This window comes from Ranitomeya imitator, chromosome 8 (genome assembly GCF_032444005.1).
Source record: "Ranitomeya imitator isolate aRanImi1 chromosome 8, aRanImi1.pri, whole genome shotgun sequence".
In the NCBI taxonomy this organism is placed as follows: Eukaryota; Metazoa; Chordata; class Amphibia; order Anura; family Dendrobatidae; genus Ranitomeya; species Ranitomeya imitator.
The window spans coordinates 37,071,107-37,092,793 of record NC_091289.1 but is presented as its reverse complement, the minus strand read 5'-3'; the positions used below and the strand labels follow the sequence as shown (position 1 = coordinate 37,092,793).

The 21,687-nt window shown below is 44.2% G+C and overlaps 1 long non-coding RNA gene across 1 annotated transcript; it reads right to left on the bottom strand.

Annotated features, from left to right (window-relative positions):
• Positions 1 to 2,053: 2,053 nt before the first annotated feature.
• Positions 2,054 to 21,264, bottom strand: LOC138647620 (uncharacterized). The gene is made up of 4 exons (XR_011315011.1): positions 21,121 to 21,264; positions 20,037 to 20,205; positions 2,801 to 2,907; positions 2,054 to 2,719 (listed from the first exon to the last, which is right to left on the bottom strand). It is a non-coding gene; the product is annotated as an uncharacterized lncRNA (long non-coding RNA).
• Between the last annotated feature and the right edge of the window lie 423 nt (positions 21,265 to 21,687).

The following is a 21,687-nucleotide window of genomic DNA, read 5'->3' as shown; positions in this document are numbered from 1 at the left end:
TCCTTAGAAGGAAAGAAAGCACTGGTGAACTCATCAATGCAAAAAGACCTAGGCACCCACGGAAGACAACAGTGGTGGATGATCGCAGAATAATCTCCATGGTGAAGAGAAACCCCTTTACAACAGCCAACCAAGTGAACAACACTCTCCAGGAGGTCGGCGTATCAATATCCAAATCTACCATAAAGAGAAGACTGCCTGAAAGTAACTACAGAGGGTTCACTGCACGGTGCAAGCCACTCATAAGCATCAATAATAAAAACTCTAGACTGGACTTTGCTAAAAACATCTAAAAAAGCCAGCACAGTTCTAGAAGAACATTCTTTGGACAGATGAAACCAAGATCAACCTCTACCAGAATGATGGAAAGAGAAAAGTATGGCGAAGGCGTGGTACAGCTCATGATCCAAAGCATACCACATCATCTGTAAAACACGGCGGAGGCAGTGTGATGACTTGGGCATGCATGGCTGCCAGTGGCACTGGGTCACTAGTGTTTATTGATAATGGGACACAGGACAGAAGCAGCCGAATTAATTCTGAGGTATTCAGAGACATAGTGTGTGCTCAGATCCAGCCAAATGCAGCCAAACTGATTGGTCGTCGTTTCATACTACAGATGGACAATGACCCAAAACATAATGCCAAAGCAACCCAGGAGTTTATTAAAGCAAAGAAGTGGAATATTCTTGAATGGCCAAGTCAGTCACCTGATCTCAACCCAATTGCGCATGCATTTCACTTGTTAAAGACTAAACTTCAGACAGAAAGTCCTAAAAACAAACAGCAACTGAAAACCACCGCAGTGAAGGCCTGGCAGAGCATCAAAAAGGAGGAAACACAGCGTCTGGTGATGTCCATGAGTTCAAGACTTCAGGCAGTCATTGCCAACAAAGGGTTTTCAACCAAGTAGTAGAAATGAACATTTTATTTAAAATTATTGAATCTATCCAATTACTTTTGGTCCCTTTAAAAACAGGGTGGCACATGTTAAGGAGCTGAAACTCCTAAACCCTTCATCCATTTTTAATGTGGATACCCTCAAATAAAAGCTGAAAGTCTGAACTTTAACTGCATCTGAAATGTTTTGTTTAACATTTATGGTGGTAATGTCTATAACCAAAATTAGAAAAATGTTGTCTATGTCCAAATATATATAGACCTAACTGTATAGTCATGCATAGGATCGCCCACTGGACTGATAGGAATACAAATTCCAAGGATTTCAATTAATACAATGCAAGTATTACTGAAACTTTTCCCATGAAAATGTCTATCAATATCTGATCAGCTTCTCCTGCCCTATAACATCCTGCCTGCAGATCGGAAATAATTTTCAACAAGACAGGTTCCCTATACGTTTTGTCATGGTCTTACCCTTCTGCCAGTACCTTATTGTGCCCCAGCTTCGATAAAGGCTACCAACACTCTTATACAATAGTATAAGAAGATTTTTGGCATTTATTATTGGCAATCAGTTAATGACCCCTGGGCCCAGAAAGCAGGAGCTACAGATGAGAAATTGGACTGTGGAATCAGGATGTAGTATTGGAACCCAATAAGGTGAGAATCAAAACTGAAGCTCATGAGACTAACTTAAAGGTCGGAGTCACAATTGAGTTTCTCACTCGCATCAATACCCGGCACTGACGCCGGAACTCGGGACCGGAGCATTCAGCTGCATGTATTTCTATGTAGCTGTACGCTCCGGTCCTGAGTGCCGGGTATTGATGCGAGTTTCTCGCATTGCACACGCAAGTGTGACCCTGACTTTTAAGCAAGTCTCATGAGCGTAAAATGGTAAAACTGCAAGGTGTAATGGGGGTACCGTTCATAGCCACCTTAAAATGGCTATCATGTACAGAATTGGTACTAGCCACTCCGGTTACCAGATCCCATAGAGATCACATTTTTTGTCTTTCAATCCCATTGTTCTGTCATACTGATTAAACAATTTCCAGCAATAAAATAATGATTTGATGCTCAGTGCCTTATATTTTAACCTGGAAATTTAATGTAATTAATGAACTCAATCACACGCTACCAGGGCAATATCCGGACTTGCGAAGGAGATTTTTAGAAGGCGCTGTACCGTGTTTTTCTTCAAGTGAAAACTGTAAAACATCTAAATGATATGTAAATCACAGCTTTTTTCACATAATAAATCACTGAAGCTTACGGATGGAGGTGAACGTCCTAATTAACTGTTCTGCATGTAAAGCCAAACAAAACAATGTAATATAGACCAGTAAATGTATTTCACATTACATTCAAAGACCTGGCGGCTGTGAACGGCGGAGCACAATTCTGCGGCCAGTATCATTGTCAGCAGGCTATTAATAAAGGAATCAACGGTGAAAGCTGAAGTAGACATGTAGATGGCGTAGAAATACTGCAATGAAAGAGAGTAAGCAGAAACGAACATTCATACACAATACACAAAAAAGAAGCAATGTGGGAATATCACAGAAGGGGAACTATGTACAAGAGAAGTTTACAAAGTTTCTTAAAAACTTTTTGTGTTTCGGATCATATCAAGTCTATTTTGTGTTCGGTCAGTTTTATAATTGTTGGTGCGGATTTGATTAGGCCAGTGACAACCACTTTGTGGCTTCCTGATAGTTGTCATTACTCTTCTCCTTTTCCTTCTGGGTTGTGGTGAGCGGAGCAGGCAAAATTCGAATTCATCTGTTCGCGCCGTTCTTCCCAGGGAATTATTCTGTGTAAATTTAATATCCATTATTATGCTCTGGGGTACAAATGTAATATATAAAAAATAAAACAAAATTAAAATACTCACCTCATTGTCCTCGTTGTATCTTCTGATCACTGACATCCCCAAACTTCTCATAAGGTTAGTTCTGCGCATGCGTCAGCAAGTTCATGGTGCACATTGTGACGTTGTGCCTAGTGATGAGAGAACGCTCAGATATAAGGTGTTATCCGCTTGCTCGTGTGCTAACCGCAGGGCCGGACTGGCCATTGGGCAGTTCTAGCATTTGCCAGAGGGGCCGCCACCTGCTGTTGGCTGCTCCCTCTGCAGGAGCCCCTTTGATGTGGTGACAGGACAGGAGCCGCTCAGGAGCAGGAGAAGGAGGCGCGGCCTCAACTGCTCTTTTCATGCAAACATCAGCAGGGACAGGCGTCGACAGTCAGGAGGAAGAGTGGAGGTAAGCTGGGCTGGGGGCAGGAAGGCATTTATCCCCGGGCTATCTCCCAGCTCCTGCTCATGGGCGGGGATAATTTACATACCTCTCCTAGAGGCCGCACCAGGCACAGCTGCTGTCTGTAGCACCCAGCCAATGAAATCAAGCAGGGGAGCTACAAAAACCAATGGGAGGAGGTGGGTGGGGCCAGTGCTGTCAGAAGAACAAGATGATGGAAGATTACAGTGCTGAGCTCTTCCAACAGCAGCTGCAGCATTCCCTCCTCTACCTCTACTGTATCAGTGCTGGAGGATGCAAGGCTGAGGGCTAGAGGATCAGTGCTGGAGGATGCAGGGCTGAGGGTGAGAGGATCAGTGCTGGAGGATGCACGGCTGAGGGTGAGAGGATCAGTGCTGGAGGATGCAGGGCTGAGGGTGAGAGGATCAGTGCTGGAGGATGCAGGGCTGAGGGTGAGAGGATCAGTGCTGGAGGATTCAGGGCTGCGGGTGAGAGGATTAGTGCTGCAGGATGCCTGGCTGAGGGTGAGAGGATCAGTGCTGGAGGATGCAGGGCTGAGAGTGAGAGGATCAGTGCTGGAGGATGCAGGGCTGAGAGTGAGAGGATCAGTGCTGGAGGAGGCAGGGCTGAGAGTGAGAGGATCAGTGCTGGAGGATGCAGTGCTGAGAGTGAGAGGATCAGTGCTGGAGGAGGCAGGGCTGAGAGTGAGAGGATCAGTGCTGGAGGATGCAGGGCTGAGTGTGAGAGGATCAGTGCTGGAGGATGCAGGGCTGAGTGTGAGAGGATCTGTGCTGGTGGATGCAGGGCTGAGAGTGAGAGGATCAGTGTTGGAGGATGCAGGGCTGAGGGCCAGAGGATCAGTGCTGGAGGATGCATGGCTGAGTGTGAGAGGATCAGTGCTGGAGGAAGCAGGGCTGAGGGCAAGAGGATCAGTGCTGGAGGATGACGGGCTGAATGTGAGAGGATCCATGCTGGAGGATGCAGGTCTGAGGTGAGAGGATGAGTGTTGGAGGATACAGGGCTGAGAGTGAGAGGATCAGTGCTGGAGGATGCAGGTCTGAGGGTGAGAGGATCAGTGCTTGAGGATGCAGGGCTGAGGGTGAGAGGATCAGTGCTGGAGGATGCAGGGCTGAGGAGAGAGGATCAGTGCTGGAGGATGCAGGTCTGAGGGTGAGAGGATCAGTGCTTGAGGATGCAGGGCTGAGGGTGAGAGGATCAGTGCTGGAGGATGCAGGGCTGAGGAGAGAGGATCAGTGCTGGAGGATGCAGGGCTGAGAGTGAGAGGATCAGTGCTGGAGGATGTAGGGCTTCAGGTGAGAGGATCAGTGCTGGAGGATGCAGGCTGAGGGTGAGAGGATCAGTGCTGGAGGATGCAGGCTGAGGGTGAGAGGATCAGTGCTGGAGGATGCAGGCTGAGGGTGAGAGGATATGTATATGCTCAATGTGTAAAGTGTGTACATGTGCAAGTCATGTGTCTGTGGTTTGTGTATGTGTATATATATGTACTATCTGTAAATGTGTATATGTACTGTGTGTATATATCTATATATGTATATATATATATGCACCTTATGTGTCTGTATATGTACTGTATGTGAGAGTGTATATATACATATATATACATACACATGCACTGTATATGTGTGTATGTACTGTAATGCTGCAGAATCACGACCCCCCCACCCTTCATTTCTGCAACTTGCATTTTACTGCCCTGTGTTGCAGTTTTGTGGAAACAAGTCTATTTTTAAAGGGAACTTATCTCCAGTGTTTGAGTCTTTCAACAAATTCTGCCACCTTTATCATCTCTGTGCTGCATTACACTGACATGTATATTGACTCCGGACCCCATGTTTACCCCCATTAGGGCTGCCACTAGAAATTTTGGTGCCCCATACTGGCAAAATTTCCGGGTCCCTTTGAGACTCCACTCAGGCTTCACCCCAGCCCCGCCTACACCCCTGAAACTGTCCACAGCCCTACTGCTCTTTCTTGGAAAAACTCCACTCCTCACCTATCACACATTAACAGTTCCCATCACCAGATCACACATATAACCGGCAGCTTTTGATTTGGCCAAAAGATTTTTTAAGCTGCCACCATAACACAGTAGACACTTTTGGCCGGGCCCTACTCTACTGTGACCTACTAAATATTTGTTAAAATATGCAATACAATTTAGGTATATTTTTATTTATTTTTCAATTTTTAAAATGACCAATAATATCACATACAACGAACAAATACCGCTACACCATGTCCAGACCACATATTACCACCACAGTGATCGAATAATATCAAATACAGGGAACAAATACTACAACACCATAACCAGACCACATAATACCACCAATGACCGAATAATATCACATACAAGGAACAAATACCACCGCACCATGACCAGACACCATATACTGTTATGAAGGCAATCCAGTGACACAGTGTGCCAGCAATCAGAGCACATACAGTGATCTGATAATAACCCAAAAACAATAGAACGAGCTCTGAGACGTGGAATCTCTGTAGACCGCAATACCTGAACCTATCCTAAACACAACTAAAGGCAGCTGTGGATTGCGCCTGACACTACCTATGCAACTCGGCACAGCCTGAGGAACTGACTAGCCTGAAGATAGAAATACAAGCCTGACTTGCCTCAGAGAAATACCCCAAAGGAAAAGGCAGCCCCCCACATATAATGACTGTTAGCAAGATGAAAAGACAAAACGTAGGGATGAAATAGATTCAGCAAAGTGAGGCCCGATATTCTAGATAGAGCGAGGATAGCAAAGAGAACTTTGCAGTCTACAAAAAACCCTAAAGCAAAAAAACCACGCAAAGGGGGCAAAAAGACCCACCGTGCCGAACTAACGGCACGGCGGTACACCCTTTGCGTCTCAGAGCTTCCAGCAAAAACGAATAGACAAGCTGGACAGAAAAAACAGCAACAAAAGCAAAGAAGCACTTATCTAAGCAGAGCAGCAGGCCACAGGAAAGATCCAGAAGCTCAGATCCAACACTGGAACATTGACAAGGAGCAAGGAAGACAGAATCAGGTGGAGTTAAATAACAAAGCAGCCAACGAGCTCACCAGAACACCTGAGGGAGGAAGCTCAGAAGCTGCAGTACCACCTGTGACCACAGGAGTGAATTCAGCCACAGAATTCACAACAATATACCACCACATAGTGACCAAATAGCACATACAAGGAACAAATACCACCACACCATGACTAGACCACGTATTACCGCCACAGTGATCGAATAATATCACATACAAGGAACAAATATCGCTACACCATGATCAGACACCATATTATTACCAGATAGTGACCAAATAGCACATACAAGGGACAAATACCGCAACACCAAGTCCAGACCACATATTACCACCACATAGTGACTGAATACTACATTGCTGATCACTGATCAGTAATAAAAAAGAATACAATCCTATCACCATAAGTGCCATTATACACAGGAGATCTGTACTTAGTATGCAGTGTTGTGAATTCTGTTGTCGAACTCCCTCCTGTGGTTGTGAATGGTACTTCGGCGAGTTCTGTCTATGGGCTCCCTCTGGTGGCTATGAGTGAAGCTGCTGCTTCTGAGGTTCCTTACACAGGTGACGTGGTTTATCCTTTGGTTGGCTGCTCTATTTAACTCCTCTCAGATCGTTACTCCATGCCAGCTGTCAATGTTTTTGCATTCGTTCAGTTCGCTCCTGGATCTCTCTCTCTGGTGACCTGCCTTCTCCTGCAGAAGCTAAGTTCCTTATAGTCTTATTTTGTTCTCCGTTTTCTTGTCCAGCTGGTTTTCATGATTTTGTCTTGCTAGCTGGAAGCTCTGGGATGCAGAGTGGCCCCTCCGCACCGTGAGTCGGTGCGGAGGTCTTTTTTGCACACTCTGCATGGTCTTTTGTAGGTTTTTGTGCCGATCGCAAAGTTACCTTTCCTATCCTCTGTCTATTTAGTAAGTCTGGCCTTCCTTTGCTGAAACCTGTTTCATTTCTGCGTTTGTGACTTTCATCTTTACTCACAGTCAATATATGTGGGGGGCTTCCATTACCTTTGGGGAATTTCTCTGAGGCAAGGTAGGCTTTATTTTCTATCTCTAGGGCTAGATAGTTCTTAGGCTGTGACGAGGCGCCTAGGTCTGGTCAGGAGCGCTCCACGGCTATTTCTAGTGTGTGTGATAGGATTAGGGCTTGCGGTCAGCAGAGCTCCCACATCCCAGAGTTCGTTCTGTATGAGGTTTAATTATCAGTTCATTCCAGGTGCTCCTAACCACCAGGTCATAACAATGCAGTGTCTGTGTACAGGTAATACAGTGATCACTAGTGACATTATACACAGGAGCTCTGTATATAGTATACAGTGTATAGGTAACACACTGACTCACCAGTGACATCTCTAGGTAAAGTCCTTCATCTTTCATCCAGCACAGACCGCCATCACTTCTTCCAGCCAGGACTTGTCTCTACAGGAAATAACACAGTTATCTCGAGCTCTGCTTGCAGAACACAGTACTTAATTTTTCCCAACTTCTACATTACACCACATGAAGAAAAAAAGGCGACATAGTGTCACTCTACACAGTAACAGGACCGCCCCCCCATTTAAAACAGTATCCTCAAAAAATAAAATAAATACATGACTGCAGTAATATCCCTTAATTAGCCCCTATGGTAATAATATTCCCCATCCTGGCCCCTGTGTCTCTCATTCCTGGTGTCAGCCATATGTTCTCCCATCCTGCCCTCATGAGTATCCATCCTGCCCCATATGATCTCCCCATCCTGACCCATCTGTCTCCATCGTATCCATCCTGCCCCATGATCCAATCCTGCCCTCATGTCTTTCATTCTGCCCTGTGTCTCCAATCATGCCCCGTATCTCCATTCTTGCCCCACCTATCCCAAGTCCTGCCCCCAGTGTGTCCAGCATTCTGCTCCCAGTGTCTCCAGTCCTGCCCCCAGTGTGTCCAGCATTCTGCCTCTGAGTGTCCAGCATTCTACCCCCAGTGTGTCCAGCATTCTGCCTCAGTGTCTCCAGCATTCTGCTCCCAGTGTCTCCAGCATTTTGCCCCCAGTGTCTCCAGCATTCTGCCCCCAGTGCTCCAGCATTCTGCCCCCAGTGCTCCAGCATTCTGCCCCAGTGTCTCCAGCATTCTGCCCTCAGTGCTCCAGCATTCTGCCCCCAGTGCTCCAGCATTCTGCTCCAGTGTCTCCAGCATTCTGCCCCCCGTGCTCCAGCATTCTGCCCCCAGTGTCTCCAGCATTCTGCCCCCAGTGTCTCCAGCATTCTGCCCCCTGTGTCTCCAGCATTCTGCCCCCAGTGCTCCAGCATTCTGCTCCAGTGTCTCCAGCATTCTGCCCCCAGTGCTCCAGCATTCTGCCTCAGTGTGTCCAGCATTCTGCCCCCAATGTGTCCAGCATTCTGCCCCCAGTGCTCCAGCATTCTACCCCCAGTGTGTCCAGCATTCAGCCCCAAGCCCCCGGGATCACCGCTCTCAATAATAAAAAAAACAAAGCTCTACTTACCTAGCCGCGCTCCTGTGGTGAAGATGAAGCTACCTCCATGCAGCTAAAGCGCGCACTTGCCGGCAACTGACACTGACGTCAGACGATGGCAACGTGCGCGCTGCTGCTGTCAGCTGCCAGCCTCCGATTGGCTGGTGGCTGTCAACTATTGACGTGCGGGCGCAGGCCCGCACCCGCACGTCAATAGTGTTGCCACAGCGCCGCTAAGGGCCTGGTTTAGACTGCCGGTAAGGGGCCCTGTGAGCAGATGAGATGGGGCCCGATGCGAGCCCACCGGGCCCCATATGCCAGTCAGGGCATTAATGCCCTGATGGCGGCCCTGACCCCCATACAAAACATTTTATTTGCTCTCCCGCTGCATTTAAAGTGAGGCTGGTCGGGCATCATCTCTGTTGTATGTTGCTGACCTGTACTTAGACTATCTAGAGAGCAAGATTACAGAAGTTACAAAAAGTGGGCCTGTGTTCTTAAAAATACCAGGGCTGAATTTAAGTCCCAGTCCGGCCCTGGCTAACTGAGTGTCTTCAGACTGTACATGGAGTTAGTGGACGATATTCCGCGTTGCCGACAGAATGGAGACGCATATCCCTATTTGGTAAAGTAAGGTGGTGGTTTATTTCTACGCGTTTCGAAGTATATAACTTCTTCTTCAGGAAAAACCACATGTATCAATTCTTGCATACATTATTTCCAGCCCCTCCTGGAGTGATTTTATGTACAACAGATATTTTGCATATTTTTTGGCGCCCTATTGGGAAATGTTTGACTCTTTTCGCTAAGAAGTCGTAAAAGAGGTCCAAGGGGAAAAAAAGCTATTTTTTACTTTGTGCAAAATCATGAACCGTGGGCCATTTTAACCACTTTAACCCCTAGGGTGGTTTGTATGTTAATGACTGCGCCAATTTTTACAATTCTGACCACTGTTCTTTTATGAGGTTAACTCTGGAACGCTTCAATGGATCCCAGTTATTCTGACATTGTTTATTCATGACATATTGTACTTCATGATAGTGGTAAATTTCTTTGATATGAATTGCGTTTATTTGTGAAAAAAACTGAAATTTGGTGAAAATTTTACAATTTTCCAACTTTGAATTTTTATGCCCTTAAATCACAGAGAGATGTCACGCAAAATACTTAATAAGTAACATTTCCCACATGTCTACTTTACATTAACACCATTTTGGAACCAACATTTTTTTGGTTAGGAAGTTATAAGAGTTAAAAGTTGACCAGCGATTTCTCATTTTTACAACACCATTTTTTTTCTTTTAGGGACCACATCACATTTGAAGTCACTGAGGGGTCTATATGATAGAAGATACCCAAGTGTGACATGATTCTAAAAACTGCACACCTCAAGGTGCTCAAAACCACATTCAAGAAGTTTATTAACCCTCCAGGTGCTTCACAGGAATTTTTTTATTTTTGCAAGGGCAACAGGACAAACTGCACAACAACCTTTGGAGTCCAATTTGCCCTGAGTACGCTGATACCCCATATGTGGGGGTAAACCACTTTTTGGGTGCATGGCAGAGCTTGAAAGGGCAGGAGCACCATTTGACTTTTTCAGCGCAAAATTGGCTGGAATTGAGATCGGACACATGTCGTGTTTGGAGAGCCCCTGATGTGCCTAAACAGTGGAAACCCACCACAAGTGACCCCATTTTGGAAACTAGACCCTAAGGAACTTATCTAGATGTATTGTGAGCACATTGAACTTGCAAGTGCCTCACAGAAGTTTATAACGTAGAGCAGAGAAAATAAAAAATCATTTTTTTCCCACAAAAATGATCTCTTTGCCCCCAATTTTTTATTTTCCCAAGAGGTGAAATTGGACCCCAACAGTTTTCGTGCAATTTGTCTGATACTCCATATTTGGGGGTAAACCACTGTTTGAGCGTATGACAGTGCTTGGAAGGGAACATATTTTGGCCCACAGAGACATGTGAGGTCTTGTGTTTTGCAGGACGAGTTGATGTTTTTATTGGTACCATTTTCGGGCACATGATATTTTTTGATTGCTTTCTATTACGATTTTTCGGAGGCAGAATTAACAAAAAACAGCAATTAGGGAATTTCTTTTGAGGTGGTGGTGGGGGGGGATTTATGCCATTCCACACGTGGTAAGATTGATAAAGCAGTTTTATTCTTCGGGTCAGTACAATTACAGTGATACCTAATTTATATTTTTTTAATGTTTTGGCGCTTTTATACAATAAAAACGATGGTATTTTATAGTAAAAAAATTATTAATTTTGCATCGCTTTATTTTGAGAGCTATAACTTTTTTATTTTTCCTCTGATGGAGCAGTATGGCGGCTTGTTTTTTGCGGGACTAGATGACGTTTTCAGCGGTACCATGTTTATTTATATCCATCTTTTTGATTGCGTATTTCACTTTTTGTTCGGTGGCATGATGATAAAGCATTGTTTTTTGCCTCGTTTTTTATTTTTTTTACTAAAGGGTTTAACTAGTGGGACAGTTTTATAGGTTCGGTCGTTGCAGAAGTGGCAGTATTTAGAGATAGAATATATTTTGATTTTTGTATTATTATTTTTAAAAATATATATTTTTACAATTATTTAAAAAAAAAATGTTTTACTTTGTCCCACTATAGGACAATCATTTTTTACCGGCTGATTGCTTCTATAGCATAGAGATGAAGCAGCATCTCCATGCTATAGAAACTGTCAGCTCTGCACTGACAGAGACTTGCTGATCATGCACTGCACTGCAAGTTTTCTAGTTCTGGTGACCCAGATGTCGTCATGACAACAACGGGACACCATGGCAATGGTTTGGACCCCGTGTCACGCCGCGGGGTCTCTGAGCCAAATGAATAGAGGCTGTCAGCCCTCTGCCAGCTTCCTGAATGTTGCGATCAAACATTTTGGGGTTAAAGTGCCGGGAGTGGTGTGTGACTGCTTCTGGCACCTGGTGCGTGGTCGGTCGAGATGACATAATGATCCGTCCCTGGTAAAATAGGCCCAGGTCACATGGACGGCTCATTACGTCAGAAAGGGGTTAAAGAATTTGGTGCAAAAAATGGCCACGAATACCATAAGACAAAAAGGATGGTGTCCTTACAAGGGTAGAGAGGTTACGAGGTTAGTGGTCATGACTAGGGTTGATCGACTAGCTGCGGAGGAGACCTTATCCAAATAGCTATAGCGCTTACTAAATAGCTGCCTCGGTAACCTGGATACCTGGAGCGCTTTCGATAATCAGCTGTTCGGTGCCACAGCTGCATGTGTTGCGACTGTGTGACAGTCACAATGCATGTGTCATGAGTGTCACACAGCCGCGACACATGCAGCTGCAGCACCGAAAAGCTGATTACCGGGATTGCTCCAGGTATCCGGGTTACCGAGGCAGCTATTCGGTAAGCGATATAGCTATTCGGATAAGCTCTTATCCGAAGCTATTCGATCAACCCTAGTCATGACCAAATAGTGAACAGGTATGATATTTAGGCTTCCCACCTGTTGTCATCTGAAGCAGTAAAGCAATCTGTAGTCAGTCAGAGGAACTAATCCGAAAGTCTACAATTCAGGGTCTATCTGCAATTACTATCCGAGAGCCAACACATTATTAATCAAATGCATTCTTCATAAATGTTGCACCCATTGTTCCATTGTGCCTTTTTCTGACCAGCAGGTAACCTCCTGGTGTATATTTCTCTCTTGTGGCTGTGATCCTGCTCTATGTTGCCCAGTCAATAACTCACATGAAGGTTTTGCAGGCCATACACCAGTATGGGAAATCCATTCACTTTGAGTTCTGGAGATGTCTCTTTATAGTGTAACGTGGCGCGAGGCAGTAGCTGTGAGCAAGATAGTTGTCTCTTATGCCCCAGCACGTTACATGAAGATGGGGTCAGGGCTGAGTATGTGGGCTTATAATATGGGGGAGCTATAGTCTAGTAAGTGATTGTCCTATTCTCAACCCGCGATTCCGCTTCCTCTTCCGTTAAGGGAACCAGCTTGCCAATATGGCCGGTTCTTAGCTTCTCTGCTTCTAATAGCTTGGTCCTCACTCCCGTGGCACTCTCTTCATCTCATGTTTTCAGGCCCCGTGCTGGCCTGTTACCTGAGTTATAAACACAGGGCCGCACTGCTAAATATCCGGTCCCAAGACCAGTCTCCTATTGATCACTCTGTCCTTCAGTCACTTCTCTATCTCTCTACGCAGAATCACACTATCGACTGCCTTGGTATCTATCCATGTCAGAGACACCCACATCACATGGCTCTGCTCACTAATCAGACCATAGATCTTCTTTTACTGCATGCTGGGCCCAATCTGAATTCCTGACAGGAAACTGTCTTTGTCCCTTTACCGTAGTCCCTCCCACTCTGGGCTAGTCCCAAATATTAACCATAACTATCCCTATTGTCGGGCAGAACACAATGCGATCACCAATAATGCATGTCACAATACACATTAAACTCTAGAATACACCAACAATATATGTGTCTTCAAGGGGGATAGCGGGCAGTATGGCCATCTCCTAACAATGATGTAGACTATTCACAGGGGAAGAAATACTGTGGGTGCAAACTGAGCAGTTTCTCTAGGGCCCAGTGCCACATAAAAGCAGCAAACTGCATGTAAATTTGTGACATTAGTGACATGGTCACTAATTAGTGATTGATTTTAGACAGCCGTATCATGATCCCTCATTGGGGTGCTTTTTCTGTCTATGTTCACCAATGGTTACTGGAGTGTGTATTAGATCATTTGCTTATAATTTTGCATTGACGTCAGGAGAAATAATCACTGCAGAAATCTCAGCGTCCTAAAATCTAATTAAGACAAGGCTGCAAATCAGTAATCACCTCCCTTTATAGTTACATCCTATTATAATATTGAGCTGACATTTTCCTTTCAGCAAACTCTACGTCCTCATGTTCTTGATGTGCTCTTCATGTAGCGGGTTTTATCCTATTTGACCACAACTATACTGTGGTTTGTTTTTCTTTTCTTTTTTTTCTGCAATCTGCATTTTCATACGCGGCCATGAGATCAAAGACGTGCGCAATGGTAATTGTTCAGATTGATCTCACGCTTGTGTGTTTGTTGCAGATCAAAAACAAATTTGGGCAAAGTGAAAGGGGGGGGGGCTTGCAATTACAAGGATTTCTTTATGTCCGAGGTTTTTGCAAAACATCAAAGATTTTTTTCCCCACACAGTGAGGGCCATACTGAGCCTCTCTCAGCTGCTCCCCAGGATTGATATGTACAGCCCTTTGGTAACAGAGGTTACCCCAATGATTTGATTTCTGCTAATACAGGAACATGACACATACGTTGGTTTAATGGGATATCTTGCCTTCAGATTAAGGGGAGCAGGATTGGAAAGTGAAATGTGTATGATCCATGGACATCAGTGTTGTGAATTCCGCTCTTGGGCTCCCTCCGGTGGTTGTAAGTGGCACTTTTGTGAGTTCTGCTCTTGGGCTCCCTCCGGTGGTTTTAAGTGGAATGGCTGCTCCTTGGATTTAGCAGTCAGCAGCTGCTTCCACTAATTGTCTATTCTGCTCGGCTATTTAGCCTGGCTCTCCCCTTCAGCTTGTGCCACTTGTCAATGGTTCCTGGTTGGATTCACATCTCTCTTGGTTTTCCCTGATATCCTGACCAGTTCAGCAAAGATAAGTCCTTGCTTGCTCTTTTCTGTCCACATGTTGTGGGCTTCATTGTTCGGTACATTCTATGTTTTTGTCCAGCTTGTCAGTATGGATTAAATCAGTTAAGCTGGAAGCTCTGGGAAGCAGATTTACCCTCCACACCTTTAGTCAGGTGTGGAGATTTTTGTAAACTCTGTGTGGATTTTTTGTAGTTTTTATACTGACCGCACAGTATCCTGTCCTATCTATCTAGCTAGTATAGCCTCCTATGCTAAAATCTGATTTAATTTCTGCGTATGTTATTCCCCTCTCCTCTCACCGTCAATATTTGTGGGGGGCTATCTTTCCTTTGGGGATTTTCTCTGAGGCAAGATAGGTTTCCTGTTTCTGTCTTTAGGGGAAGTTAGATCTTAGGCTGTGCCGAGGGGTCTAGGGAGTGTCAGGTACCCCCCACGGCTATTTCTAGGTGCGCTGCTAGGTTCAGGGTTTGCGGTCAGTACAGATACCACCTCCTTCAGAGCTCGTCCCATGTTGCTCCTAAACCACCAGATCATAACACATCAGGGACTCGTGGGTATCAGATAGAACCTTAAATGGCTTTTCCAGGACTATCTTTTTTTAATTATTTATCTAATAACTAACAAGCAGGTACTTGCTAACTACCTGCCTGTTGTGACCTTCACCGATTTCTGCCGGCACAGACTGTTCATGCCGGCGATTTAGAAGCTTCTGTTGTCAATCAGCATGACGCTCTGTCGACAGAGCAGCCTGGAAGAAGAAGAGCTGCTCTGTTGACCTGGAGCAGTCGGTTAGAACAGGCAGGTAGATGCTTCTGCTAGCAACTACCTGCCTGTTATATATTTTTTTTTTACTATGGGCCCAAAAACTAATAATTTAAAGTTATTTTTTTGTAAAAACTCATATAGTTTGCGCCTATACATACCAACTGTACCCATAAAAAAGAGGGAACATATTTATTAGACGTATATTAATCTAAAATTATATGATCAAATAGCCTAAAAAGTCATTCGTATGTATATACCTAAAATATACCTAAAATAGAAAGTCCAATTAGTTCAAATATGTTTCTTGATCCAACTGTTGGTGTACATCTATTCCCAGTTAAAATGCAGATGGCAGGCAATGCTGTATTTACCTATTAAAAGGAGATGTTGAAGTCCACAATAGGGTTTTTTTTCCTCCTGGAATCCCCCTTTGTACAGATGGTGGTAGAAGTAAAAGTCAAAACAGCAGCTCAGGAACCAAATATCTTCAGGAGCGCTGTGTCGGCGGGTGACAAACGCTCCCTTAGCACTAGAAGTCCCAGAGAGGGGTCATTTAACATTTCTACCTTTGGAACCCAGAGACGGGCCAAATGACCTGAAGGATTTTAGCTAACATCCTCTAATCACCGTATTTTGTTCTGTAATTAAGGCCATTACTGTCGCACCACAGGAGGTTGTTGTTTTCCATTGAGTTTAGCCATTTAGTTTCTAGTTAGTTCTATTCAGTTTGGACTTAAGGTACCGTCACACTAAGCGACGCTGCAGCGATATAGACAACGATGCCGATCGCTGCAGCGTCGCTGTGTGGTTGCTGGAGAGCTGTCACACAGACAGCTCTCCAGCGACCAACGATGCCGAAGTCCCCGGGTAACCAGGGTAAACATCGGGTTACTAAGCGCAGGGCTGCAATGTAAATGTAAAAAAAAAACACTACATACTTACATTCCGGTGTCTGTCCCCCGGCGTCCGCTTCCCTGCACTCCTCCTGCATCCTGTGTAAGCGCCGGCCGTAAAGCAGAGCGGTGACGTCACCGCTGTGCTCTGCTTTACGGCCGGCCGGTGCTGACACAGGATGCAGGAGGAGTGCAGGGAAGCGGACGCTGGGGGACGCGACAGACACCGGAATGTAAGTATGTAGTGGGTTTTTTTACATTTACAATGGTAACCAGGGTAAATATCGGGTTACTAAGCACGGCCCTGCGCTTAGTAACCCGATGTTTACCATGGTTACAAGTGAAGACATCGCTGGATCGGCGTCACACACGCCGATTCAGCGATGTCAGCGGGTGATCCAGCGACGAAATAAAGTGCTGGCCTTCTAGCTCCGACCAACGATGTCACAGCAGGATCCAGATCACTGCTGCGTGTCAAACACAACGATATCGCTATCCAGGACGCTGCAACGTCACGGATCGCTATCGTTATCGTTCTAAAGTCGCTCAGTGTGAAGGTACCATAAGGGTCATGTGACCCTCTTTTGGGACTTCAGGGGGGAGCTCGAAATTTCTGGGACTTCTAGTGTTAGCCTCCATCCCAGCGGCGCACGAGCTTGGAGAACTCGTGATCATGGTGTACGATGCCGCGTTCAGCTGACAGGACCTTGTGTGACGTCAGTGGTCATGTGACCGGCAGGCGTACGAGGCGCTATCTGGACCAATTCCTACACGTTTCGGAGATCATGGTCTCCTTCGTCAGGGATGGTCCGTGAGAGAACAGACATGTTCCTTTGCTGCAATGGGATGGGGATGGAGGTAGATACATTAAGTAAACGCAAATAACTTGACCTCACTGTTCAAACCAGATGGCTTTAGTGAATCAAGGTCAAAAATCCATCTTCTCTCAGCTCTAGCCATTTTCTTAATAAAGTCACCTTTTCGCCAGTCTCTTTTAATTATCTCCAAGGCTGTGACTGTTGTGCCATTAATTAATCCGTTATGATACTCTCTATAATGCTTAGACAGTGGATGACCAACAAACTTATTCCTTATATTCCTCAAATGTTCGTTTATCCTTTCATTAAGTGGGCATTTAGTACGTCCCACATAAATTTTACTACATGGGTATTTCAAAGAATAAATCACCCCAGTAGTAGCGCATGTGATGACATCCCGAATCTTAAACTCCTTTGTCCCATTTGAAATAAATAGTTGTTTTGATGTCTTTAATGATTTGCATATTTGACAATGGCGACAAGGATAAAAACCTGGTGTTTTTCTCCCAACATAACAGGTGGATCTCCTTTCTTGATTATAAATGGGTATTGAGGGAGCTATCATGTTGCCCAAATTGTGGGTTTTCCTAAAAATAAACCTGGGGTTCGGAGGTATTGAATCATTGAATCATTAATTATTTTATCCTCCTTTAACAAATCCCAGTGTCTCCAAACAATTTTTTTTTTAAATATGCATATTAGCATTATATTGAATAATAATAGGGATGTCACTCATGATATCACAATTTTCTTTATCTTTTCTATTATCTTTCAAAAGGTCTTCACGTGGCTTGCTTAATACCATCTGTCTAGCATTTAAAAGATAATCACCATCATATCCTTTGTTGATGAATTTAGTAGTCAATAAATCTGCCTCTGTATTAAAATCCTGAGGGCGTGAGCAGTTTTTATACGCCCAAGTATATTGACTTTATGGCACATTTAAAAGCCAATTGGGAAGATGGCAGCTATTCTTGGATATGTAATTATTACAATCGGTAGGTTTAGAATAAGTACATGTGTGAATCATGCCTTCTTGTATGAAAAACTTCAAGTTCAGAAAGTTAATCGTCTCAGTGCTAGTAACCGCAGTAAAGTTTTAAAAATACATATTTTTATTGATATCAACTAAAAAAATCAGCCAGGGATTCTGGGCCTCCTGACCATATAAAAATAATATCATCAATAAACCTGTACCAGAGGACCAGGTTCTCACGAAGCCCGCCACCCCCATATATGGCAGACTCTTCCCATCTACCCACATAGAGGTTTTTTTTTTTTTAAGTTATTTTTTGTATAATTTGTTAATGTATCTTTATAGGGTTAGACCTTACTAAACGCCAAACTAATGAAAGCTTAGTTTAGTGCCTTTTAATGCCGTCCTACTGCAGTTATTTATCTTTTTTTTCTTGTTTTAGTTTTTTCTATCTTTATCTTCCAAGAGTTATAACTCGTTTCATTCTCCTGTTGACATAACTGATGTCTTGTATTTTTTTGTGCAGAACAAGTTGTAGTTTTGAAGTCCACATTTGAATTTACCATATAATGTACTAAAAAATAATAGAAAAAAATTGTAGGATGAAATGAAACAAAAAACACTATGGGAATGATAAAGCGGTGTGGGAAGCACGCAAAATGTGTGTCGGGGTCGTTTGGGGGCCAACTAACACCCCACTTTGGGTCTTCATACCTCTGCCTGCGGTAAAGGTACCTTCACACTAAGCGAGGTCGCTAGCGAGATCGCTGCTGAGTCACAAGTTTTGTGACGCAACAGCGACCTCAGTAGCGATCTCGCTATGTGTGACACGTAGCAGCGACCAGGCCCCTGCTGTGAGATCGCTGGTCGTGTCGGAATGGCCTGGACCTTTTTTTGATCGTCGAGGTCCCGCTGGGTAGCACACATCGCTGTGTTTGACACCTTACCAACGACCTCGTTGACGACTCAGACACCGACACATAGGCGTGCATTTGCGTTGCCTTTTCCGCACCCCTCCGCTCCGATTGGTGGTTGCTACTGCGTTCTGATTGGCGGTCATGCCTTCAACAGAAGGCGACATAGTGGCGCTTCCATCCTTTGTTCCTGACTGCGTGGTGGTTTGCAGATCGTTGTAGAGTTCTCCGGCCTGCGACTCCTCTTCGATTTATCTATTCTTCAACGGTTCTTCTGACACCTTTTGTGCACGGTAGGTATCGTTTGGGGTCTCAAATGCGTTCCCACCGAAGGGCTATTGTGTCGCCTCATAAGGCAAGGCCGCCACCAATCAGAACGCAATAGCGACCACCAATCGGAACTGAATTGGCGCGGAAAAGGCAACGCAAATGCACGCCTGTGTGACTACAACGTCACACAGGATGTCCCTCATCGAGGTCTGAATTGTCATAATAGCTGCCATGTGACAGGGTCACAACGACCAACGACATCGTTGTACAGGTCGCTACAGGTCGCCGCATCGCTGCTGCGTCATTGGGAAGATCTCACTGTTTGACATCTCACCAGCGACCACATAGCGACGCAGCAACGATCCCTGACAGGTCGTATCGTTGTCGGGATCGCTTTAGCGTCGCTAAGTGTGACGGGGCCTTAAGTCCTCTCTGTACAAATGCTCTGAATGTAATGATACTATCTATCAGAATGGGGATCTTACCTTAGTAATATGATGCACCTTTCTACAGGCACTTTAAATGCACATGTTTCCATCTACACTACTAGGCAGCAGTAATGAAGTACCCCCTTATTACCGTTTGTTACCTTTTTCCTCTATTTGTTGTTAAGTATTTTTGATTGATTGTGGTGATTTACTGGGATTTTTGAACTTTCAATAAAATTTGTATTTATTGATTGTACCTGATTACTCTTGTTCCTCTGGTTTATATATGACTTTTTGAGTGGGTACTCATTCTTTCCGATGGGCTACTGATAGCTCGACCTTGAGACATGAATATGTCATTGAGGTATATGTGTCACCCTGTATAATGTCAGATTATTTTCAGATCTTGCTCCTGGTACAGAGTTTAGGAACGCTCATGCTGTAGAAAGACGGACGTTTCCAGCTAACAATAAGAAATCAGTTCACTTGTCTGAATATATTGGACTGCAGAAATGGACGGTATTAAAAAGCGCGCATTAGAAACAAACCGTCAAATTACTGCGGCTGCCAAATGGAAATGGCGATCTACTTCATTGTACTTTGTCTCCTGATTACCTTCTAATGTCAGAGCCGAGCCAGAACAGAATGTTAAAATAACATGACGTGAGGTTACGAACTCGGCAGATATTAAAGCTGTCTTTCATTTAAATGCCGGTCGCTTTCAGAGCCTGTCTCCGTCCAATTTTCCCATAGTCTGAAGTTTAGTGAAGTCACCCTATAAAAACTAAAACAAATATTTTATTCAATTGTTACATGTGCCGGGGAGTGGTCTCATGCCAGGAATATACACAGCAAAGTGCCTAAAAACTGATATTACATGGTGCGGTAAATGGGGAGAAACATTACTACAACTATTGCTGGAGACTGATTCACTCATCTGTGCCAACCAGTACTTCTGGGATCCAGTGACCGAGAGCTGTCCGTCACCAGCATACAAACCGGGAGCTCGGGTCTTTCTGGTGGGTGGGCTTCTTTAAAGAATAACTGAAGAGTTTGTTTTTTTAAATAGATCACCTTGGAAAGTTAAGAAACTTTAGAAATCACTTTTTTTTTTAGGGGTTTGTCTCTATTCCTGTAATAAATGCATGCAAATGACTTCCAACCCCCTGCTATTTTTTTTTCAGTCCATTAGTAATAGCAGTATGATATAATAATAATCTTTATTTTTATATATATAGCGCCAACATACCAGAACATACTCATTTGGAGCACAGATGATGGCAGTGATGGGTCGATTCAGCACCTGTGTCGCTAATTCTGGGGATAAGCTGCTGCAGGAGATAGTTCTGATAAGCGGGACACTCGGAGGAGGAGACAGGCGCCGACCCATCACTGTCATCATCTGTACTCCACATAATTACTTTCTGATATCAGGGCAGCTGAAGGCAGGAAAATAGACTGTGAAAAAGCCGGGGGTTTGGAAGCCACTTACGTGGAAATTTTATTTTTTTTCACAAAAATGAAGACAAATCCCCTAAGAAAGTGATTTCGAAAGTTTCATAACTTTAAAATACTGGGGGGAAAAATTATAAAAAATATGTATGAAAGTTTAGTTTTTATATAAGTTATCCTATTTCTAATTAGTGCTCTTCTGGAAGAAAAGTAAATCTCAAAAGCACCAATTATAGGAGATACTTACTGTAGGTCAATGTTCGGAGCTTTGACAAGTGTGCGATATGATGACTTGGGACATTTGCGGAAACATGAGATCGTGCTCAGATGACAGCACTGATTATCCCTTCCTGGTGTTTCCACTGTAAATCTAGAATTAAAGTGTCCGACAAAGAGGCTCAGGTCATTAATTCCAGAATTATTGAACAGCTGGTACCTAGGTAAAAGTTTCTTAGACATAAACAAGTCAGGATCGGTGACAGGTTATTGTAGTAAGTATAAAGTATTCTTAATTAATTTCTTTCTTAGAAATCTGGGTTGTTCACCTATTTTGTTATTCCTCCTATAAATTGATGAATAATTTAATAACCGGGTATGAAAAGGGTAAGTTCGGGTATGAAAAGGGTAAGTCCTTACACAGATCGTCACTGGGCATCAAGGGAATAAATTATGTGCCGATCCTTTATAAGACTGGTACAATTCATGTAACCAAACCTAATGAATACAGTCTGTTACCGTCAGTGTCAGTCAACGTAAGGACGCACCCCAATGGGTAACACCCTGTTGTCAACTTAGTCATACAGTTCTGGGAGGA